The sequence below is a fragment of the Canis aureus genome, chromosome 8 (assembly GCF_053574225.1).
Source record: "Canis aureus isolate CA01 chromosome 8, VMU_Caureus_v.1.0, whole genome shotgun sequence".
Lineage (NCBI taxonomy): Eukaryota > Metazoa > Chordata > Mammalia > Carnivora > Canidae > Canis > Canis aureus.
This window is the reverse complement of record NC_135618.1, coordinates 39,397,000-39,417,770: the sequence shown is the minus strand read 5'-3', so window position 1 is coordinate 39,417,770 and position 20,771 is coordinate 39,397,000. Positions and strand designations below refer to the sequence as shown.

The 20,771-nt window shown below is 52.1% G+C and overlaps 1 long non-coding RNA gene across 1 annotated transcript; it reads right to left on the bottom strand.

The window, feature by feature from the left end:
* Nucleotides 1–238: 238 nt before the first annotated feature.
* On the bottom strand, nt 239–20,766 carry LOC144318858 (uncharacterized). The gene is made up of 4 exons (XR_013384836.1): nt 18,879–20,766; nt 17,218–17,386; nt 9,055–9,425; nt 239–513 (listed from the first exon to the last, which is right to left on the bottom strand). It is a non-coding gene; the product is annotated as an uncharacterized LOC144318858 (long non-coding RNA).
* Between the last annotated feature and the right edge of the window lie 5 nt (nt 20,767–20,771).

The window sequence follows — 20,771 nt, the reverse complement described above, 5'->3', positions numbered from 1 at the left end:
GATGGAGTCCCACGTTGGACTCCCTGCATGGAGCCAGTTTCTCCCTCTGCCTGTGTTTCTGCCTCTGTGTCTCTCATAAATAGATAAAATCTTTAAAAAAATAAAAATAAAAATGAAAAGTTCTACTTTCTGGTTAGGAAGATATTTCTTATCCATGCTTTATTTTTTTAAAGATTTTATTTATTTATTTATTTATTTATTTATTTATTTATTTATTTATTTATGATAGTCACAGAGAGAGAGAGAGGGCCACAGAGGCGTCTACACAAGCAGCTATAGGACTAAAGGGCACACTCGGGCCTCCAGGGGAGCCCAGGGGCAGCGCTTGGCACACACTTAACCGGCTGAGCCCCCCAGGCACCTCTGGAGAGTGCAGCAGGGGGCCACGGGGGAGCTGGTGGGGCAGCGGGGCGGGCGACGGAGGGCGAGGTGCATGGGCCTGGGCAGCCCCAAGTCCGCTCAGCGGCCTCCTCCGGTCGCCAGAGGGATTCAGGCTGTGAAGTAGCATCTCCACTAAACAAATAAAAAAGCAGAAGACAAGCTCAAGGAGGCCCACACCACAGAGACAGCTGGGTGCCCCGCATCTGTCTCCCCAGGCGCACACAGCTCTGTCCTCTAGGGCCTGGGTCTGCTCTTGGCCTCAGCCTGGCCTCCACGATCATCACCTGTCCCTCCCCCACCCCCATGTCCCCTTTCGGCTGCTGACCTTGGCCTGACCTGAGGCAATCTTTGAATTTTTGCCTTGGACTGTGAGTGAGTGCAATTCTCTTTTTCAGGCTTACAGGTGATTGCTGCTAGGGGAGTCAAGTGTTCGAGAAAACCCTGTGGCCTGGCTGCCAGTGCCATAGCCTGGAGGTGACCGGTAGTACTCTGTCCAGCATTCTGGTACCTCGTGTACCTCGCCAGTCCCTGTAGCCCCTGCTCCATGCTTGGGCCTGTCCTGGGCACTGGGGAGAGGCAAGAGAGCAGGGGACATCTTGCTTTGGAGACCAGGAATGTCAGAAAGGACAGTGGCCGGCCACGTGACCACTCTGGCCCCCAGGCCCTGCAACAGTTGCCCCAGAAAGCCGAAGCCCCACCTCTGCAGCCATCTGCAGCCATGGTCAGGACTCAGCCAGTGGCCACAGAGAAATCCTGCTATGCTCCCCAATCCGGGCACACAGGACACCCCTCCTAGTCAGCTGCCCCAGCTTCTCCAGGGCCACGGCCTCCAATCAGGGGCCTTTTTCCCCCCCGTAAAGCTCTCCCAACTTTGAGTGTCTATCAGTCACGAGAGACGAGGTGGAGGGGACAGCGTGGTGGCAGCTCCGCACATCTAGGCCTGGAGGTCACCCTGCCTGGTGGGTGCAGAGAGCTCAGCAGGAGACTCCCTGGGTTAGCCCCCCTGCATCTGGAGGGGGTGGGGTTCATCCTGAAGCCAGTTGTGTGTGCGTAGGGTCAAGGGAATCTTATAAACTGAAACTGATAGACAGTAAATGCTGGAAAAGAAGCTTCCAGGCCTGGTGCCCTGTCCCTGCTGGGGCCCCATTGCCCCCTTTCAGGTCTGGGGCAGTGGGAACTGGAGGCTTGCTGGGCGAGGGAGATCCCTCACCCCTGCTGCTGGAAGCCTCCGCGACTTGTTTTTCCTTTCTCAGGCTCCAGATTGGGTGGAGGAGGCCCCGGAGGACCCCAGCCAGACAGCCCTGGAGGGAGGGGCGGGTAGAGGCCCAAAGGTCCCAGGCCTCCTGGAGGCCGCACTGGAGCTGGGTCTCCGGAGACAAAGAGCCCGACTCTGGGAAGGAGTGAGGCCCGCAGCAAGCACTCAACAGATGGGTGTTCGGTGGATTTTGTTTTTGCCCCAAAGTTGACTTCGTTCGCACCAGAAATGTCAAGCAGGGATAGCTGGCTGCCTCAGACATTCCCGCCCTGGGGGAGGGCGCTTCCGGGCAGTGCTGGGGGTGGGGGCGGCTCAGAGGGGGCTCCTGTCCACACAGCTTGTTCATTTTATCTGCAACAGGAGGGGTGCAGGCAGGGCCCGACCCCTGGGGAGGAGGGTGGGAGGGGTTGCTGGGCCTCCGGCCAACCGAGAGGTCCGGTCTCCTCCTGACCTGACCTACACCTCCCCCAAGCCATCCCGGGTCCTCCCTGTAAGTCACGCGCCCCCACGCCCACCCCTGCCAGCCTGGGCCGTCCCCCCACCCCCCTTCATCCCAGGCCTGCTTGGACCTACTCCAGGAGCCGGTGGCAAGCTCCGTGACAGTGGTGCCCAGCAGGAAATGCACAGTGGGTCACTGCAGTGACCCCAGGCCGACCCCACAGGATGCAGACGCTGAGGGGACTGTGGGGCTCAGAGTCCCAGGATGACGGGGGCAGGAAGCAGAGACAAGACAGGGACCCCCGAGATTCCCTGTCCTACCAGGGGGAAGAATGGGCTGTGAGGCAGATGCTGGCCCCACTCCACCCTCTGCAGTGACCAGCTGGTGGCCCCAGGGCGGTGACTTGGCCCCTTTGAGCCCTACTTGCCACAGGTCATGGGGACCTTACGCTCCACCCCCAAGGCTGGAGGCAGACCACAGGAGGGGGCATGGAGGCACTCACAGGTGAGCCCAGCATGTGGCAGAGGCTCCTCCAGGCTCCGGGGCAGGTCCCTCTGACCCCCCAGCACAGCTCTGCCCAGGCCTGGGACCCCTAGCAGGGGTTGGAAGCCAAGGGGTCCCTTGGGTGACCTGAAAACATCTGGCCTGCAGCTGTGAATGCCCCATCCTGGTGTCCTGGGGTCTTAGCCCAGGGGGAAGTGGTGCCCCTCCCCATAGGCCCCTGGGCCATTGGGTGTCCTGGGTGCGCCTGGTCCACAGGAGAAATGACTGGGGTCCTGGTTCCTGTCCCCTCTCTAGCTGGCGGCTGGACATGGCCAGGCCGGGCTGAGGGTCAAGGGGGACTCTTGGGTCTCACCGTGGTGACAGCCACCTTGGGCACTCCTCCTGCCACCATCATCCCAGCTCTCAGAGCTCAGCCCTGTGGGGAAGACTCCCCACACTGTCTTTCTTCCTCCATGATCCAAATCTCCTAGACCTGGGGACCCACTCCCCAGAGGCCAAGGCCAAGTGTCAACCTTACAGCCTGAAGGGGTCACTCAGACAAGAGACCAGAGTGCTGACTCTCCTGGAGCCTATGGGACCACCCCTGGCCTGTTCTCTGGGGGGGAGGGGTTGCGGAGGTCCCACGACCCTCTTGGCCTCTGGTTTATGTGTCACCTGTGCAGGCCTGGGGTGTTCACATCCCCCCAGGACCCTTTGCTGGGGGGCCCACTGCCTCCTAGACTCGCCAGCCACAGGGGCCCTCACTGCCCCCTGGCCCAATACACCAGGAGCCACCCCAGGCTGCTCCCTACCCACCCTAGTTCCTGTTCTCCTGGGACCCCGGGGAGGGCCGGTGGCAGAAGGCAGGAGCTGACAGGAGAGAGGTCTCCTGTGCTGCCTCCTGACAGCGGTGACCGCTTCTCCTGGCGTCAGCCTCCTGTCCCCTGCTCCATCTGGGGTAACCCTCCTCTGAGAAACTCCAGGGGCTGCCAGCCTGGCCCCCCGCCCCTCCCACTGCCCCCCACAGCCTGCAGTCCTAGGCTTGGCCCGTGGACCCCTCCTCTGCTCCCTGGGTCCCCTGAGGACACCCCCAGCGGCCCCCTGTGCCCTCTCCCTGCTCCCTAGGCAGTTTCATCTGGGAGGCGGCCTGCAGGGCATGGTCCTGATGAGGGAGCAGAAGGCTAGCTGAGGACAGAGCCCCCCGGGGCTGACACCCTGCCCGCCCCCCAAGGTGGGACATTGCTGGGGCGCTCCTGGCTGCCCGGGGGCTAAGGAAGGGGAAACAAAGGGTTACCTTACAGGGATCACAGTCCTGCTGACGGGAGGCCCCCTCAGGTCACAAGCATCCTAGTGATTTACAGGATTTTCTTCTCCATGACCTGACCTGGGGGGGGGGCAGGCTCCTCTCCTTGAGGGCGCACAGCGCTGATGGGCAATGCCTCGGGTGTTTCCTAGGGGTCTCCGAGGTCCTCTTCGGGGAAGGAAAGTTCTTTTGAATCCTTCCTACGGACGCCTGGGTGGCCCAGCGGTTGGGCAGCTGCCTTCGGCTCAGGTCGTGATCCCGGGATCCGGGATGGAGTCCCGCATGCGGCTCCTGCAAGAGCCTGCTTTTCCCTCTGCCTGGGTCTCTGCCTCTCTCTCTCATAAATAAATAAATCTTAAAAAAAAAAAACAAAAAAAACAGAAAAACTTTTCCTGACCTCCCCCGACTTCCAGGTACATACTCAGCCCCCTCACGCTGGGCAGCATCTCTTCCCGCCCATGGATCCTGATCCGGGGCTTTAATAAAACCCCCACTTTGCACCAAAGACGTCTCAAGAATTCTTTCTTGCTGGAAGGCTCTGGACCTCACCCCCCCAACCTCCCCCATGTCCCCAAACTATGTCAGTCTGCTAGCAGGCGATAGTGGGTGGGGGTCTGGACCACGCTGGGGACTGCTGCGTGTGGAAGGGAGCAGCCCACGCCCTCCCGCCTCCGCCCCCCGCCGCTCCCCGCTGCCCCCCCCCCCCGCTGCCCCCCACCGCCCAGCCAGCCCAGAGGCACACCTTCCGCGGCCAGGATGTCCCCCAACCCCGGTCCTCATCCTTGTGTCCTGCGGCCCCTTCTGAAGGAAGGTCTGCTTCCCGCATGCACGACAGTCCCCAAGTCCCCCCAGGACCCCGGGGCTCAGCACCCTCTCCACCTCTACTCCTCCCTGCAGAGCCCTGCTCATTCCCAGCCTGGCACTAGGCCCCCCGGACACATCCTGATGGGGCAGCTTTCCTGCCCCTGCCCTGCCCTGCCCCTGCCCTTGCCTTGCCCTGCTCCTGCCCTCCCTGCCCTGGCCCTGTCCCTGCCCCTGCCCTGGCCCTGCCCTTGCCTTGCCCTGCCCTGCCCTGCCCTGGCCCCTGCCCTGCCTTGCTCTGCCCTGGCCCTGCCCTGCCCTGGCCCTGCCTTACTCCTGCCTGGGCCCTGGCCTTGCCCTGCTCCTGCCCTGCCCCTGCCCTGCCCTGCCCTGCTCCGCTCCTGCCCCTGCCCTGGCCCTGGCCTGCTCCTGCCTTGGCCCTGCCCTGCCTTGGCCCTGCCCTGCCTCTGCCCTGGCCCTGCCCTGCCTTGGCCCTGCCCTGCCTCTGCCCTGGCCCTGCCCTGCCCTGCCCCTGCCCTGGTCCCTGGCCAGGCTGCCTGCCCTCACCTTGAGAAGGAGGCCGAGCTCTCCCTCCCCACAGGCTCCCTCAGACTGGCTGGGCCAGACCTGGAAATGGACTTGAGAGTGGCATTTCCTGGGTCCTACCTCCTGTGGCTTATGAGAAAAGCAGGGGTTCCCCTGAACCCCCGTGACGTTTTCTGAGGTCATCACGGCCCTGGTTTCATTTCATCTCTCTTTTGCATGCTCTGAAGTAAAAGCAGTTGAAATGTTCCTAGTTTGTGAGGCAACCAGGAGGGTGAGGGAGAGAGCGAGAGGGTTGGCTCTGGGAGAGACAGGAGACCGCGGTGAGGCCCCAACGGCAGGGGCAGTGCGGGACGTGCCCTAATAGTGGCCATGGGAAGGGTTCCCTGAGTGCCCTAATAGTGGCCATGGGAAGGGTTCCCTGAGCGCCCTAATAGTGGCCATGGGAAGGGTTCCCTGAGCTCCTTGCCTAAAGCAGATTCAGGTGCAGCCCGTGTTGGTCCCTCGCATAGCTGCGGCCCCTCCGGCCAGCACTCACTACAATCCCCAGAGCCAAGGTTTTTGGCCAAAGACCCTTCCCCTGGGAGCTTGCAGCCTAGGGCCTTCAGGCCTGGGACACTTCTCGGAGGAGGGGACTCTGGCCCTGGGAGGGCAGTGACTCCAATGCCCTTTAACCATGACCATCGGGAAATTTTAAGGAAGAAAAAGATTTATTATTTACAGGACCTGGAGGTTCCACAGCACCCTGGGGGCCATGGGGTGGGGTAGCTGGGGAGAGGGAGGGAGGGCCGGTGGGGAAGGGGTGGGGAGCGTGGGTGCAGCCTGGCCTTGTGGGGTGGCTGGCAACAGGTTTATTCGAGGTGGCCCTTGAGGTAGGTGCCTCTTTGGAACGGAGGCCTCAGCAATCAAGGTCAAAGCTGGGCCCTTGGGATCCCTGGGTGGCGCAGCGGTTTGGTGCCTGCCTTTGGCCCAGGGCATGATTCCGGAGACCCGGGATCGAATCCCACATCGGGTTCCCAGTGCATGGAGCCTGCTTCTTCCTCTGCCTGTGTCTCTGCCTCTCTCTCTCTCTGTGACTATCATAAATAAATAAAAATTTAAAAAAAAATTATAAAGCTGGGTCCTTGCATCGCAGCAGAGGGAAGAGCCGGGTCAGGGCTCCGAGCTCGGTCCACCCCAGGCTCTGCGGGCCTCCACCAGGCCCAGTGTGGGTGGCTACTGTGCTGCCAGCTGGGCGGGCACGTTGTGACAAGGCAAGTGCCCTTCCACAGCGACTGTGGTACCCTAGCCTATCAAAATTACACGGGCAGTAGTCTGGACTGTGGTCTGTAGCCATCGCCCCAAACTGTAGGGTCCAGCCACGAAAACCCATGGTCATCCCGGCAGGGGCCACTCAGGGGACCTGTTGGAGGGTTTGGGTGATACTACCAGGTACTTTAACTACTTGTGCCACCTCTCCTGAGGGCAGCTCAGGCGGAGACAGGTGGGCTGGAGCAGAGACTGGAGGTAGAAGCTGATAGGATTCTCGGCAGGGAGCAGTGGGCAGGACCCCAGAGGAGAGGCTGACTGCGAGGAGGAGGGGGCAAGGGTGGGGCTGGAGTTAAAGGGAAGGTAAGGAAGTGTGGAATCTTCCTAACCGAGGAAGCAGCCCATTGGTCAGCTAGGGCTTACGGCCACCTGATGGGCCTGTTTGTGCTCAGCCTGGGGTGGGGGTGGGGGTGTCACTGTGGGAACTGGTCTCCTAGAGCGGCCTCTCCAGAGCGGGTTCCAACCTGTCCTGAGCTGCAAGATTGTTCCATAGCTCATTGAACCAGTCTGAGTCCTGAGGACAGGTCAGTTTAGTGAAAGGTTGGGTCCCATGTCAGGCGGGTGGGACTCCCAAGTTAGGCCTATGGTAGTTCCCAGCACCCCCTTGGATGCCTGAGACTGAAGGTAGTACTGAACCCTACATACACTATCCCTGGCTCCATTCATAGACCCCGGCTAAAATTTAATCTATAAATCAGGAACAATAAGAGATTAATAATAAGTAATAAGGGATGTCTCAGTGGTTCAGTGGTTGAGCATCTGCCTTCAGCCCAGGGCAGGATCCTGGTTGGGGGATTTTTTTTTCTTTTTAAAGATTTTATGTATTCAGGGGCAGCCTTGATGGCCCAGCGGTTTGGTGTCGGCCTCGGGTATGATCCTGGAGACCTGGGATCGAATCCCGCGTCGGGCTCCCTGTGTGGAGCCTGCTTCTCCCTCTGCCTGTGTCTCTGCCTCTCTTTCTCTCTGTGTCTCTCACGGATAAATAAAATAAAATATTTTTAAAAAGTTTTTAAAAGAAAGATTTTATGTATTCATTCATGAGAGCCACAGAGAGGTAGAGGGAGAAGCACGCTCCTCGCAGGAAGCCTGATGCAGGATCGGGACTCCATCCCGGACCCGGGATCACGGCGTGAGCTGAAGGCAGACACTCAACCACTGAGCCACCCAGACGTCCCCTGGGTCCCCTGGTCAGAGGATTGAGCCCCACATCAGGCTCCCCACCGGGATCCTGCTTCTCTCTCTGCCTGTGTCTCTGCCTCTCTCTCTGTGTCTCTCATGGATAAATAAATAAAATCTTTTAAAAAATATATTAAGAAAACAAAAAAGAATGAGTAATAATAAAATACAATTGTAGAACAAGTATAATGATAGAAATAGTATATTGTATTATAAAATAAATTATGCGTTATACAATGAGAAACCATAATAAAACTTATGTGAACGTGGCCTCTCTCCTCGAACACCTCGTTGTGCTCCACTCACCCTGACTCCTGCCGTGATGTGACGGGACACAATAGGGGTTAAGGCTGGAGCAGACGCTGGTGGGCAGTCTGAGCTCTGAGGGCACCCCGGGGAGATTTCTAGGTCTTCACAATTGAGGGCTTGAGGTTCTCCAGCTGGACGGAGGGCAGGCCGTGGCGAGGGCCGCATCTCCGCCGACTTGGGCGGTCCCCCCGCAGGGACCCACGGGTGACGGGCCTGGGCACCCTGTCACGAGCCGCTGTGCGGTGGCTCCGAGGCCGGGTCACGCGGCCCCACATCAGCCTGTGAGGCTGCGGGACGGGAGGAGGGCAGTTCTAGTTCTCAAGGATTCCGGGTTGGATGGTGGGAGAAGAACCAGAAGTGCTAAAAGTGTGGAGGAGGGCAGCCCGGGGGGCCCAGCGGGTTAGCCGCCTTGGGCCTGGGGTCTGATCCTGGGGTTCCGGGATCGAGTCCCACATCAGGCTCCCTTCGTGGAGCCTGCTTCTCCCTCTGCCTGTGTCTCTGCCTGTCTCTGTGTGTCTCTCATAAATAAATAAATAAATAAATAAATAAATAAAATCTTTAAAAATCAATAAATAAAAGTGTGGAGGGATGTCAGCCAAACACTGGAGGCAACTGCAAGAACTGACCATCTAGCCCGGGGAAGATCATTGCCAGCATTAGGATATAGCCGCACAGGCCTATTACTGAAACACAATTGTTCCCTCCTCAATCACCCCGATTTTATCAAAGATAATCAGAGCAAGACTATTTTGTTTTCAGATTCAATCTAGTTTCAAATTACTTGGGTTGATTATTTACCTAAGGGGAACATAGTTTTACCGGACTTACACAAATAAATATGTTGCTATGAAAATATAAGAATACTACCAGGGGATCCCTGGGTGGCTCAGCGGTTTGGCACCTGCCTTCAGCCCAGGGCGTGATCCTGGGGTCTTGGGATCGAGTCCCATGTCGGCCTCCCTACATGGAGCCTGATTCTCCCTCTGCCCGTGTCTCTGCCTCTCTCTCTCTGTGTCTCTCATGAATAAATAAAATCTTTAAAAAAAAAATACTTACCAGGAGTCTCCAGATTATGGAGACATCAGGCAGGGAGAAAAGGTAATTGCTTCATCTTGCTTGACAAAGGTAGACTTTACTAATTGCTGTTAGGTCATAGCTAGTTTAAGAGAAAGTTTCTTGAAATCTGGAAGATACGAGATTAAAGAACCAGCAATGTTTCAAACAAAAGTCATAAAAATTTATAATCATGCTCATCACATCTGTCAGTTCCCAGAAATTAATTCTTGTTGATCTTGATCTTTTGTTAATGGTTTTACGAGTCCAGGTTTTCTCTTGAGCTGTGTAAATTCTCTTGCAGCTGAGTGATGTGATCTGAATTATCTGAAGGGGTTTTCTAGAGTGCCCGTCAGTCCTTTCCGGGAATTTCTCTGAAAATGAAACAATTTTGCAAAAGCATCAGAATACAACAATAGCTGTCTGTATTTGACAAAAGACTTGAACATGGCCGAGGCGAAAGATCTGATTAGCGTTCATTACAGAGCAATTGACAATGAAATTTGGTTATTTTTGTGACACACAACATTTTAAGATGGTAACTGGAATAATGAATGATATTATTACATATTAGATTTTCAGGAGTTTTTTTTTTTAAGATTTTATTTATTTATTCATGAGTAATGGGGCGGGGGGGGGGGGCAGGCAGAGACACAGGCAGAGGGAGAAGCAGGCTCCATGCAGGGAGCCTAACATGGGACTCCATCCGGGGTCTCCAGGATCACACCCTGGGCTGCAGGCGGCGCTAAACCGCTGAGCCACCGGGGCTGCCCAGGAGTTTCATATAATTTCTGGAACACTTATAATAGCATATGTCCACATATGGATATTAATAAAGAGCTCACAGCATTATTTATTTGAAAATGCTTTCCATGTAATGTCACATATTAACTAGTACTAATTAGTTTAACGTCTCTCTTTATGAAGACAGAGAACAAACGTTTCAAGATATTCCACTGGCATTCTGGAAAACCCAAAAATTATTTCCAGGTCAAAAGACTTCATTTAGAATTTGATTTTGAGGGGCTCCTGGGTGGGTTAAGCATCCAACTCTTGGTTTCAGTTTAGGTTGTGGTGTTCTGCGTGGTCTTGGGGTCATGGGAGGGAGCTCTGAGTTGGGCTCCAAGCTCAGCATTGAGTCAGCTTGAGATTCTCTCTGCCTCTCTCCCTGCCTCTCCCACTCATGCTCTCTCTAAAATAAACTAAATCTTAAAAAAAAAAAAAAAAAAAAAAAGGAATTTGAGGGGTGCCTGGGTGGCTCAGCCAGTTAAGCATCTGCCTTTGGCTCAGGTCATGATCCTGGGTCCTGGGATGGAGCCCCACATCTGACTCTCTGCTCAGTGGGGAGTCTGCTTCTCCCTCTGCCCCCAGCTCTGTTCTCTCTCTCTCTCTCTCTCCCCCTCTCAAATAAATAAATAAATACTTTTTAAGATCTTTAAAAGAATATCAAAAAAGGGGCACCTGGATGGCATGGATGATTAAGCACCTGCCTTTGGCTTGGGTCATGGTCCCGGGGTCCTGGGGTCCTGGGGTCCTGGGATTGAGCCCTGCCTCCAAGTGGAGAGCCTGCTTCTCCCAATCTCTCTGCCCCTCCCCCTGCTCATGTTCTCTCTCAGTATCTCTCTGTCTTAAATGAATAAATAAAATCTTTCAAAAAACATCAAAAGATTTTGGGCAGTTAACTAAATAGGATCACAAATCATTTTTTTTTTAAGATTTTATTTATTTAACAGAGGGAGAGAGCACAAGCAGGGGGAGGGGCAGAGGGAGAAGGAGAAGCAGGCTCCCCGCTGAGTAGGGAGCCCAATCCGGGCTCCATCCCAGGACCCTCAGATCATGAGCTGAGTCTAAGGCAGACACTTAACCGACTGAGCCACCTAGGCACTCCAGGATCACAAATAATTATGAAACAGTACTTATCTCTTTTTTTTAAAAAAGATTTTATTTATTTATTCGTGAGAGACACAGAGAGGGAGAAGCAGGCTCCATGCAGGGAGCCTGATGCGGGACTTATCCCAGGACTCGATCATAGGACTCCAGGATCACTCCCTGGGCCAAAGGCAGGCACTGAACCACTGAACCACCTAGGGATCTCCCAACAATACTTATCCCTTTAACCAAAGTGACAAAAAGATTTCAAAGGTAAATATAGAAGGTGACATGGATCTGAGCAAAACTTAGCTCTTTTAATATGGAGAAGATTCCGTTTACTCAATAATCAAACACTTGATGATACAAATAACAGGAAGCATAGGAAATAATTTGGATAAAACACAGGATCTTGGTTTTCTAGGCATATTACTTAAAAGGTAAAGAAAACCCTAATAATCTTTTAGGGGCAGAGCAGTAGTCCAAGAAAATTTTGTCCTCTGAGCAGATGAAAGAATTAAGTTTTAGTTCTGGATCAGTACAATATCAGGACTACAGCTTATTTTTAAAGACTAAAAAGAATTTTTTTTATTCCAAGTAATCTCTACATCCAACATGGGGCTGGAAAGACCCAGAGATCAAGAGTGGTAGTCTCTGGGGACTGAGCCAGCCAGGCGCCCCAAGCCTATTTTTAAAACTCTTATAATAGTCATTCCAAAAAAAAAAAAAAAAAATTAAAAATAAAAAAATAGTCATTCCATTTTTAGCCAAGTTGACCATACAAGATCCCCTGCCCCCCAATTTTTCTTTCTCTTCTCAACTTCCTGTGTGCACAGTTTTTTCTTTATTTTCCCCTTTCTTATTCTGAAATAGCCAGCTTTCCTTTAGGACAAAATTACTTTTGGAGCACCTGGCCAGCTCAGTAGGTGGAGTGCATGACTCTTGATCTCATGGTTGTAAGTTCGAACCGCATGATGGATGTAGAGATTGCTTAAAAATAGGATGAAATTACTTTCTTTCTCTTTATTATTTCTAGTAGTTTAAATTACATATATTAATTAAGTTCTCAACCCTTAGAAAACTTAGTTTCTAGTGCAAACTAAGAAATGTGCAGCTGCGAACTACACGGCCATCTTTTAGATTGTTAAGCTTATGAATACATCTCTTAATTCCTAGAAACATAACATTTCAGGGACGCCTGGGTGGCTCAGCAGTTGAGCGTCTGCCTTTGACTCAGGGCGTGACCCCCAGGGTCCCGGGATGGAGTCCTGCATCAGGTCCCTGCATGGAGCCTGCTTCTCCCTCTGCCCGTGTCTCTGCCTCTCTGTGTCTCTCATGAATAAATAAAATCTTAAAAATAAAAAAAAAAGAAACATAACATTTCCTCATGGGGCACTTTTTCCCAATTAAAAGGTGGAAGTATCACCCTGTAATTCAGAGGAATGCCCTGAGAAGAATTCTCTGGACTCAGGGTCAAAAAGGGACCTCTTGCAGGTTGGAAATAAAGAGGGGATCATTTGGGTCCCTATGGTCGCAGAAATGACCAGCCCACTAGATCGTGCCAAATTTGCACAGGATATGGGCCTCATCTTAATATTTGCTGTTCCCTGTGAACCTCGGCAGTGATCACGGTGTGGGCATGGCACCAGGCAATACATATTATTCAAGTGAAGAGGGGGTATTAGTATCAGGCTCTGGGGGCCTTTGCTTCCCTTTTCCCTCTGCCTCCTCACTAGAGACCTTGATAAGCTCATCAGCTTTTCCCTTGGTGGCCAGGACGCCAGAAAATCTTGGGATGATGTCACTGGGAGCCCTCTTTGTGTCTGCTTTCCTTCCCGGGGTGTTCCAAGAGATCTCCCTGAAATTAGGGTACACTTCCGCGGGTGTGCTCTGTGCTGGGCCTTTGGGAAAAGCCCCAGGCTTCTGGAGTGGTGTATGAGGCTCAGCGTGTTGGAATACATGGCACCGAGTGATGCCCAGAAGCTTCCACGGGGTTTGGGTTTATCAAGGAGCTGGTACCCTCCTCAGGCTTCTCAGGGAGTGCTGGCAGCAGATGCTCAGGGCATTTACATTTGTGCATTAATCTTTTAGCAATATCTCACCAGGAATAGGATATCAGGGGACAGAGAACGACAGTAGTGTGTGAGGGGGTGGCCCAGAGACCAGGGCCTTTGTCGTTTCTTTCTCTGGTGCCACCGTTGGTTTCCACTGCAAGGTTATTGGACTCTTCTGGGTCGGGACGCATAGTGCGGGCATGGCCCACTGACTCTGGTCGCTGGTATAGGTCTCCTGTCCTCACTTATGGGAATCTTCTCACTGCGTCAGCCCTCACCTCCCCCTTGGGCGGGGCTCCTAGCCTTGAGATCCAGCCCACTCTCCTTAGCTCAACTTGGCCTTGAGATGTGGAGCACCCTCATGCATGTCAACAGTCAATTAAGGGCTTTATAATTAGTGGTCTAATCATCTCGTTAGACTACATGGCCTCCATCACAGATCACACAGCGCTAAGGAGATCATTGGATAATTATGGCAGCTGTGACCTTTTGGGGTTGGGTCACCGCAGGCAACAGAGGACAGAGGCAATTTGCAAAAGCACAAAGCTGCAGGACTGCCTGCAAGTGGTGCTTGTTTCCCAGATGGTGCCACCCACTGGAGTGAGTTAGGCCGTTGTAAGCAAGTTACAGGTAAAGGCATTCCCCTCAGTTAATTGCAAGGGCAATCATGCAATCCTGCCAACTGCAGATTGTTTTGTGTGCTGGTCAGAGCTTCTCAATAACCAGTGTTGTTGAGATAATTGCAAGAAGCATTTCGGCAACAACCATAAGGAAATTGTGGCGGGGGGTGGGGTGGGGGAAGTTTATTACTTTAGGACCAGGAAATTATACAACACACCTGGGGCCAGGCAGCGAGGTCTCTGGGAAGGAGAGATTCTGAGCTTGGAAAGGCAGGTTCACAGGCTGAGGGTTCTGCTTTTGTTGGGGTCCAGGATGCAGGCTTAGGGTTTCATGACCTTGTTCTTATTGCTGGATTTAAAATTTAAGAGCAGGAATTTAAAGCTGGGGGTGGTGGTGGAGAGGGATGGACAAGTGGCCCAAGTGGTCAGTTACTCAGATCAACTAAACTCTCTAATACAGAGGAGCCTCAGTTGGGGGACGTGGCCTGGCTTCTTAGTTTGGCTGGAAATGTGTTTGAGATAGCTTGCTTGCTTGCTTACTTTCTCTTTTAAAAATTTATTCATTTTTAATTTTTTATTTATTTTTATTTTTATTTTTTTGCCGGGAATGCCACTGTGAAATGGAGGCTTTAGCAATCAAAGCTGAAGTCACACACCAGCATTACTAAACCAAACCCAACCCAACCAAAACAACTGCCAGGACTTAAACTACAGAAGCATTTAGGTTTTCCGCATCTTTTTTTTTTTTTTTAAGATTTTATTTATTTATTCATAGGTACAGAGAGACAGGGGCAGAGACACAGACAGAGGGAGAGGGAGAAGCAGGCTCTATGCAGGGAGCCTGATGTGGAACTTGATGCCGGGTCTCCAGGATCACACCCCAGGCTGCAGGCCACGCCAAACCGCTGCGCTACAGGGGCTGCCCTCCTCATCTTTTTGTATTATGAAATTGTGCCAACACTGTACTTGGGAGCCCGTGAGGTGACTCTGTGGGCCCCCAGCCAGCAGCTCCCAAGTGGCTCTGGGGGCTCCACAGTGCGGGGCTAAGTTGTGGCCAGGTAGGGGAAGCCACTTTGTATTTTCTAATTTTGTAATTTTTAAGTGATGGGATTTGGCTGATCTTTTACCTTTCAGTGTTTGTTTTATCCCAGGAATTTTTTTTTAAAGATTTTATTTCTTTGAGAGACAGCACGAGTTGGGAGTGGGTGGGAGTGGCAGGGAGAGGGAGAAGCAGGTTCCTGCTGAGCAGTGAGCCCCATGTGAGACTCGATCCCAGGACCCCGGGACCATGCCCTGAGCCACTCAGGCATCCCCATTTCCTAACATTTTTAAATAAAAAAAGTGCCAAGCCTAGTAGTCATAATTGATCTGAATTTTCATAAAACAATCCTAAAAAAATAGCTACTTTAGGGATCCCTGGGTGGCGCAGCGGTTTAGTGCCTGCCTTTGGCCCAGGGCGTGATCCTGGAGACCCAGGATGGAATCCCACGTCGGGCTCCCGGTGCATGGAGCCTGCTTCTCCCTCTGCCTATGTCTCTGCCTCTCTCTCTCTCTCTGTGTGATTATCATAAATAAATAAAAATTAAAAAAAATAGCTACTTTTATTTCATTTTATTTAAGTTTATTTTTTTAGTAATCTCTACACCCAACATGGGACTCAAACTCACCTTCTAGAGATCAAGAGATGCATGCTCTTCCAACTGAGTAAGCCAAGTGTCCCTAAACTAATTGCTTTGATTTTATTTTTTACTTTTTTTAAAGATGTATTTGAGAGCAGTTGAATGTGCACGCATGAGCGGGGCGGGGGTGGGGGCCTGCAGAAGGACAGAGAGAGAGAATCCTCCAGCAGACTGCCCCACTGAAGGCAGAGCCCCACACAGGGCTGGAGTGCCAGGACCCTGAGATCACAACCTGAACCGAAACCAAGGGCCAGACACTCAACCGATTGAGCCACCCAGGTGTCACAATTATTGCTTTTGAAGCTGTAGAAAAATCCCAAATCTGTAGAAAGTGTCCTCTCCAAGAAGGAGGGAGGGGGGCCGGGCACAGCACTGACAGGGCCAGTATGTGCTGCACAAAGGCTGCTGAGTACATAAAGGAGACAATGCCCCAGATGCTGCGGACTGGGACTGTCCCTGTGGCCCGTGGCAGGCCTTCCCTCGTCAGGCTCCATTAAAATTAAAAACCTTCATGCATGAAAGGATACTATCAAAACACAAGAAACATCCCACAGAATGGAAGGAAACATACATAAAGAACTCTTAAAACTCAATAGCAAAAAAACCCAACCCAATTTTTAAAAAAGGATGAAAAGCCTGAATAGACATTTCTCCAAGAAAGATATTCAAATGAACAAAAAACACATGAAAAGAGGCTCTGGGTCCTCAGAAAAATGCAAATCAAAACTACAATGAGATAGCACTTCTCATCCACTAGCATGGCTGGAATAAAAAAGGCAGATAACAAGTGTTGGCGAGGATGTGGAGCATTGGAACCCTTGTCCACTGCTGGTGGGGATGTGAAATGGTGCAGCCTCCGTTGGAAAGTGTGGCAAGTTCCTCAAAAGCTTAAATGAGTGGTTTGGCGCCTGCCTTTGGCCCAGGGCGCGATCCTGGAGACCCGGGATCGAATCCCACGTCAGGCTCCCGGTGCATGGAGCCTGCTTCTCCCTCTGCCTGTGTCTCTGCCTCTCTCTCTCTCTCTCTCTGTGACTATCATAAAAAAAAAAAAAAAAAAAAAAAAGCTTAAATGTAGGGGCAGCCCCGGTGGCGCAGCGGTTTAGCGCCGCCTGCAGCCCGGGGTGTGATCCTGGAGACCCAGGATTGAGTCCCATGTCGGGCTCCCTGCATGGAGCCTGCTTCTCCCTCTGCCTGTGTCTCTGCCTCTCTCTCTCCCTCTCTCTCTGAATAAATAAATAAATAAGTCTTTAAAAAAAAAAAAAAAAGCTTAAACGTAGAGTTACATATGACCCAGCAATCCTAATCCTAGGTGCACACCCAAGAAAATAAAAACATATGTCCACACACCAAGTTGTATACCAACATTCACAGCAGCATTATTCACAATAGCCCAAGTGTGGAAACCTAAATGCCCATCAACGAACGAATGGATAAACACAATGTGGTCTATCCATGCAATGGAATACGTTCCGCCATGAAAAAGATGAGATTCTGACATTTGCTACAACATGGAGAAACCTTGAAAACATGATGCTAAGTGCAATAAGCCAAACACAAAAGAAGAAATATTGTGTGATTCCATGCTTGGGATACCTAGAACAGGCACATTTATACGAACAGAAAATAGAATAGAGGTTACTGGGGGTGGGAGAAGGAGGAAGAAAGGAGTTATTGTTAATGGGGACAACGTTTCAGTTGGGGTGATGAAAAAGTTCTGGAAATGAATGGTGGTGATGGCTGCAAAACACTGGACACTAATGGTGAAAATGGTACATGTTATGTACATTTTACCACTACACTGAAATACCATTCCTCACATCAGATTAGCAGGAAATGGAAAGTACAGCAAATCCACTTTGTTGGAGAGGCTGTGGGAAAGCAGGCCTTCTCCTATTTTCCTCCTGGAACAAATCTATCATTACCAACAATACTACAGGTTTTTACCTTTAAAAAATATTTATTTTTTGGGATCCCTGGCTGGCACAGCGGTTTAGCGCCTGCCCTTGGCCCAGGGCGCGATCCTGGAGACCCGGGATCGAATCCCACGTCGGGCTCCCGGTGCATGGAGTCTGCTTCTCCCTCTGCCTGTGTCTCTGCCTCTCTCTCTCTGTGACTATCATAAAAAAAAAAAATTATTTTTAAAAAATATTTTATTTATTTATTCATGAGAGACAGAGAGAGAGACAGAGAGAAACAGAGACAGAGAAAGCGGAAGAGACACAGGCAGAGGGAGAAGCAGGCTCCATGCAGGGAGCCCGACTCTGGGATCAGGCCCTGAGCTAAAAGCAGACGCTCAACCACTGAGCCACCCAAGCATCCCTAAAAATTATTTATTTATTTTACTGCTCAGGTCTGCTCATCCACTCTTCCTCCCACTGGCCGAGAGAGAGAGGAAGGGGGGAGGGCAGAGAGTGTAGGAGTGTGTGCGCAGGAGGGGGGCAGAAGGTCTGAGAGAGAAGCCGGCTCCCCGCTGAGGGCCAAGCCTACTGCTGGGCTCAATCTCATGACCCTGAGAACTCAGTGTGAGCTGAAATCAAGAGTTGGATATCCAACCCACTGAGCCACCCAGGCGCCCCATGTGTCTTTACCATTTGCCTTAGCAATCCTAATTCTGGAATTACCTTGAAGGTACACCCTCAACAATATGAAAATACCTCTGACCTTGTTATTCACTGCAGCTTGGTTTGTGATTATAAAATATTGCAAACAATTTAGATGTTCATACACAGAGAAGAGTGATTGAATGAAAGTCCATTCATACATCTCTGTGAACTGATGTAGAATGATTTCCAGGCTCTGTTGCTAAGTGAAAAAGGCAAGTGTGAAGGAGTATCTATAATGTGCATATAGAGGAAGGGGAATTAAGAAGATGTACATTTGCCTCTTCACCTGAGCAAAGAGAAACCTAGGAAAGAAAACCCAGAGAGGATTGAGACCGATTTCAGAAGGTAGTTGGCAGGAATTGCATGGAGAGAGGGAATGGGAGAAGCCATTTCTCTGAATAGACCTTCCTGTGCAGACCCGCCTACTGGAACTATGTTATTGTTTCACATTTAAAAAATAAAGTAAAATAAAATCTTCAAGGATGGCAAGAAAAATCCTAAAATTTAATACAAACAGAAATAAATGAACGGAAGCATTGTTTCAAGTGAATAATACACTCAAGGGTGAGAAAAAATAAAACTGGTAACTCAAGTAACTTCTGAATATAGTCTTTAGAGCATATGCCCCCAGGGCAAAGACAAAAAGAACTCCAAAGAAACATTTACCTCTAATTGATAAGCTTCTCTGCCCCTCCAAGTATAAATGAACAATTCTGAAGCTTCTCTTTGGGATTCTAGCATATTGAGCACATAAATAAAGGAAGCCAAGTCCCTCCTGGCCAGACAAAGGAGTTACAAATACTGAGTGGGGAAGAGAAGGAAGCCTACAGGATTGGGTTGGAATTAGAGTCTGTAAACTCATGCTTATTCGCATTCGTCCACGTTCCAGCTCTGTCCTCCAAGAAGGCCTAGAAGAAATGATGCCCCAGTAATGCTAATTGTGCAGCAAGGAAACCATGCTGACTGCCCTTCGGAAACACATCAACTCTGGAAAGTATGTACCTCTTCGTGTTATGCGCTGAGAACACAGCATCACTTCCATGGTCTCTCTTGGCCAACGTGTGCGACCCCAGTCGAAAACAACGAAACATAAGACAGACCCAACTTTAGGGATGTCCTACAAAAAATGGCAATGTCATGAATTACCAAGAACTAGAACTGTTCCAGATTAAAGAAGTCTGAAAAAGACGGGACAACTGAATGCCAGGCGTGCACGGTTTTGAACCTTGTCTTACTAGGAAAGATTTATTGGAACCACTAACAATGCTTCAGTAACACCCGCAGATTGTAGGAATCCCTGGGTGGCTCAGCGGTTTAGCACCTGCCTTTAGCCCAGGGCATGATCCTGGAGTCCCAGGATTGAGTCCCACGTCGGATCCCTGCATGGAGCCTGCTTCTTTCTCTCTCTTTCATAAAACAACAACAACAACAACAACGACAACAACAAAAAAAACAGACAGACCCGCAGATTATGTATTGTTTCAGCCAGCTTTTCCAGATTCGGAAAGCCAGGCTGTGGATATGTAAGGGGTTCACTGTTGTTCTCTGCCTGCGGTTGTTACGAACATCAAATCAAATGCAGACTCACATACAGGATTCAGCATAAAACACTGGGTAAGGGCAGCCGGGGTGGCTCAGTGGTTTAGCACCGCCTTGGGCCCAGGTCGTGATCCTGGAGACTCGAGATGAATCCTATGTCGGGCTCCCTGCGTGGAGCCTGCTTCTCCCTCTGCTTGTGTCTCTGCTTCTCTGTCTCTCATGAATAAATAAATTAAATCTTAAAAAAAAAAAAAAAAAACGCACAAAAACATTGGGTAATTACAAGGATCATCCCTGGGAAGAGAGTCTCACCGCACCCTGCACTCCAGAAACCCCAGCTCAGGTGCACACGGTCCCCTGGGTCCCGGGAGGGTCCCGCTCGCGGTCCCGGTCCAGCCCCTGAGCCCCGGGGGCAGGTTAAAGAAGAAATCTGTGAACAGCCAGCACAAGGCCCCGAAGGCTAAGGGCCTGCCGCTGCCTGCGGGGCACCAGAGGTCATGACCCCGGGCACCGCCAAGGGCGAGCCCAAGGTCGGCGGAGCCTGGCGGCTGTCCGCTCTGCTTGGAGACAGCGGCTGGAGAAACGGACTTTAAGTCGGTAACGGGAGACCCGCCCTCCCGTGCGAGGTGAGCAACCAAGGGTGTTTGTGACATTTCCGCCGTGCCCGGAGAGCCTGTCCAGGTTCCGGAGGAGAGCGCGGCCTGGCCACCGGCCTCCTCAGCCGGAGCCACCGGTACGGGCCGGCTCAGCGCCGGGTGCAGCGGCCTGCGGGTGGTCCAGGCCTACGCAGCTGCCGCGGCCTTCGGCTCAGGCCCTGCCCTGCGCCTGACGCCGGGCTCGGAAGCTAGGGGCGTGCCCGCTGCCTGGGGGCTGCGGGGGCTTCTCTCGGGGGCTGAAGGCCGAGGGCTACGCGGCCGCGGGAACGCCCCGCGAAGCCCGCGCTCACGCGGGAGCAGCTATGTCGCTGGGCTCGCACCATCAACTCCAAACATGGGGAGATAAAATGGCGGCCGTGTCCCTGGCGAAGCCACATACGGGTCCCGCGGCACGCACGACCTACAACTCCCACAGTGCTCTGCGTCGAAAGTGGGAGGGCGGGGAGCGCGCTAGCGACCCTCGATGTGGCGCTTAGGCCCTGTGCCCCGCCCCGCTCCCGGCGGAAACGCTCTGGAATACGTGGCCCGTTTCGGGCCGCTCGCCCGCCCTTCGTCGCACTGGCTGAAGGGATTTGTAGTTCCTTGGCTGTGGAGTTGACCCTCCCTCGGGCCTTAAGAAACTACAGTTCCCGGTGTGGCTTCGGCGCCTGCGCACAATGCCGCAGGGCGTACTACGGTTCCCGACGGGCCCTGCGCCGCG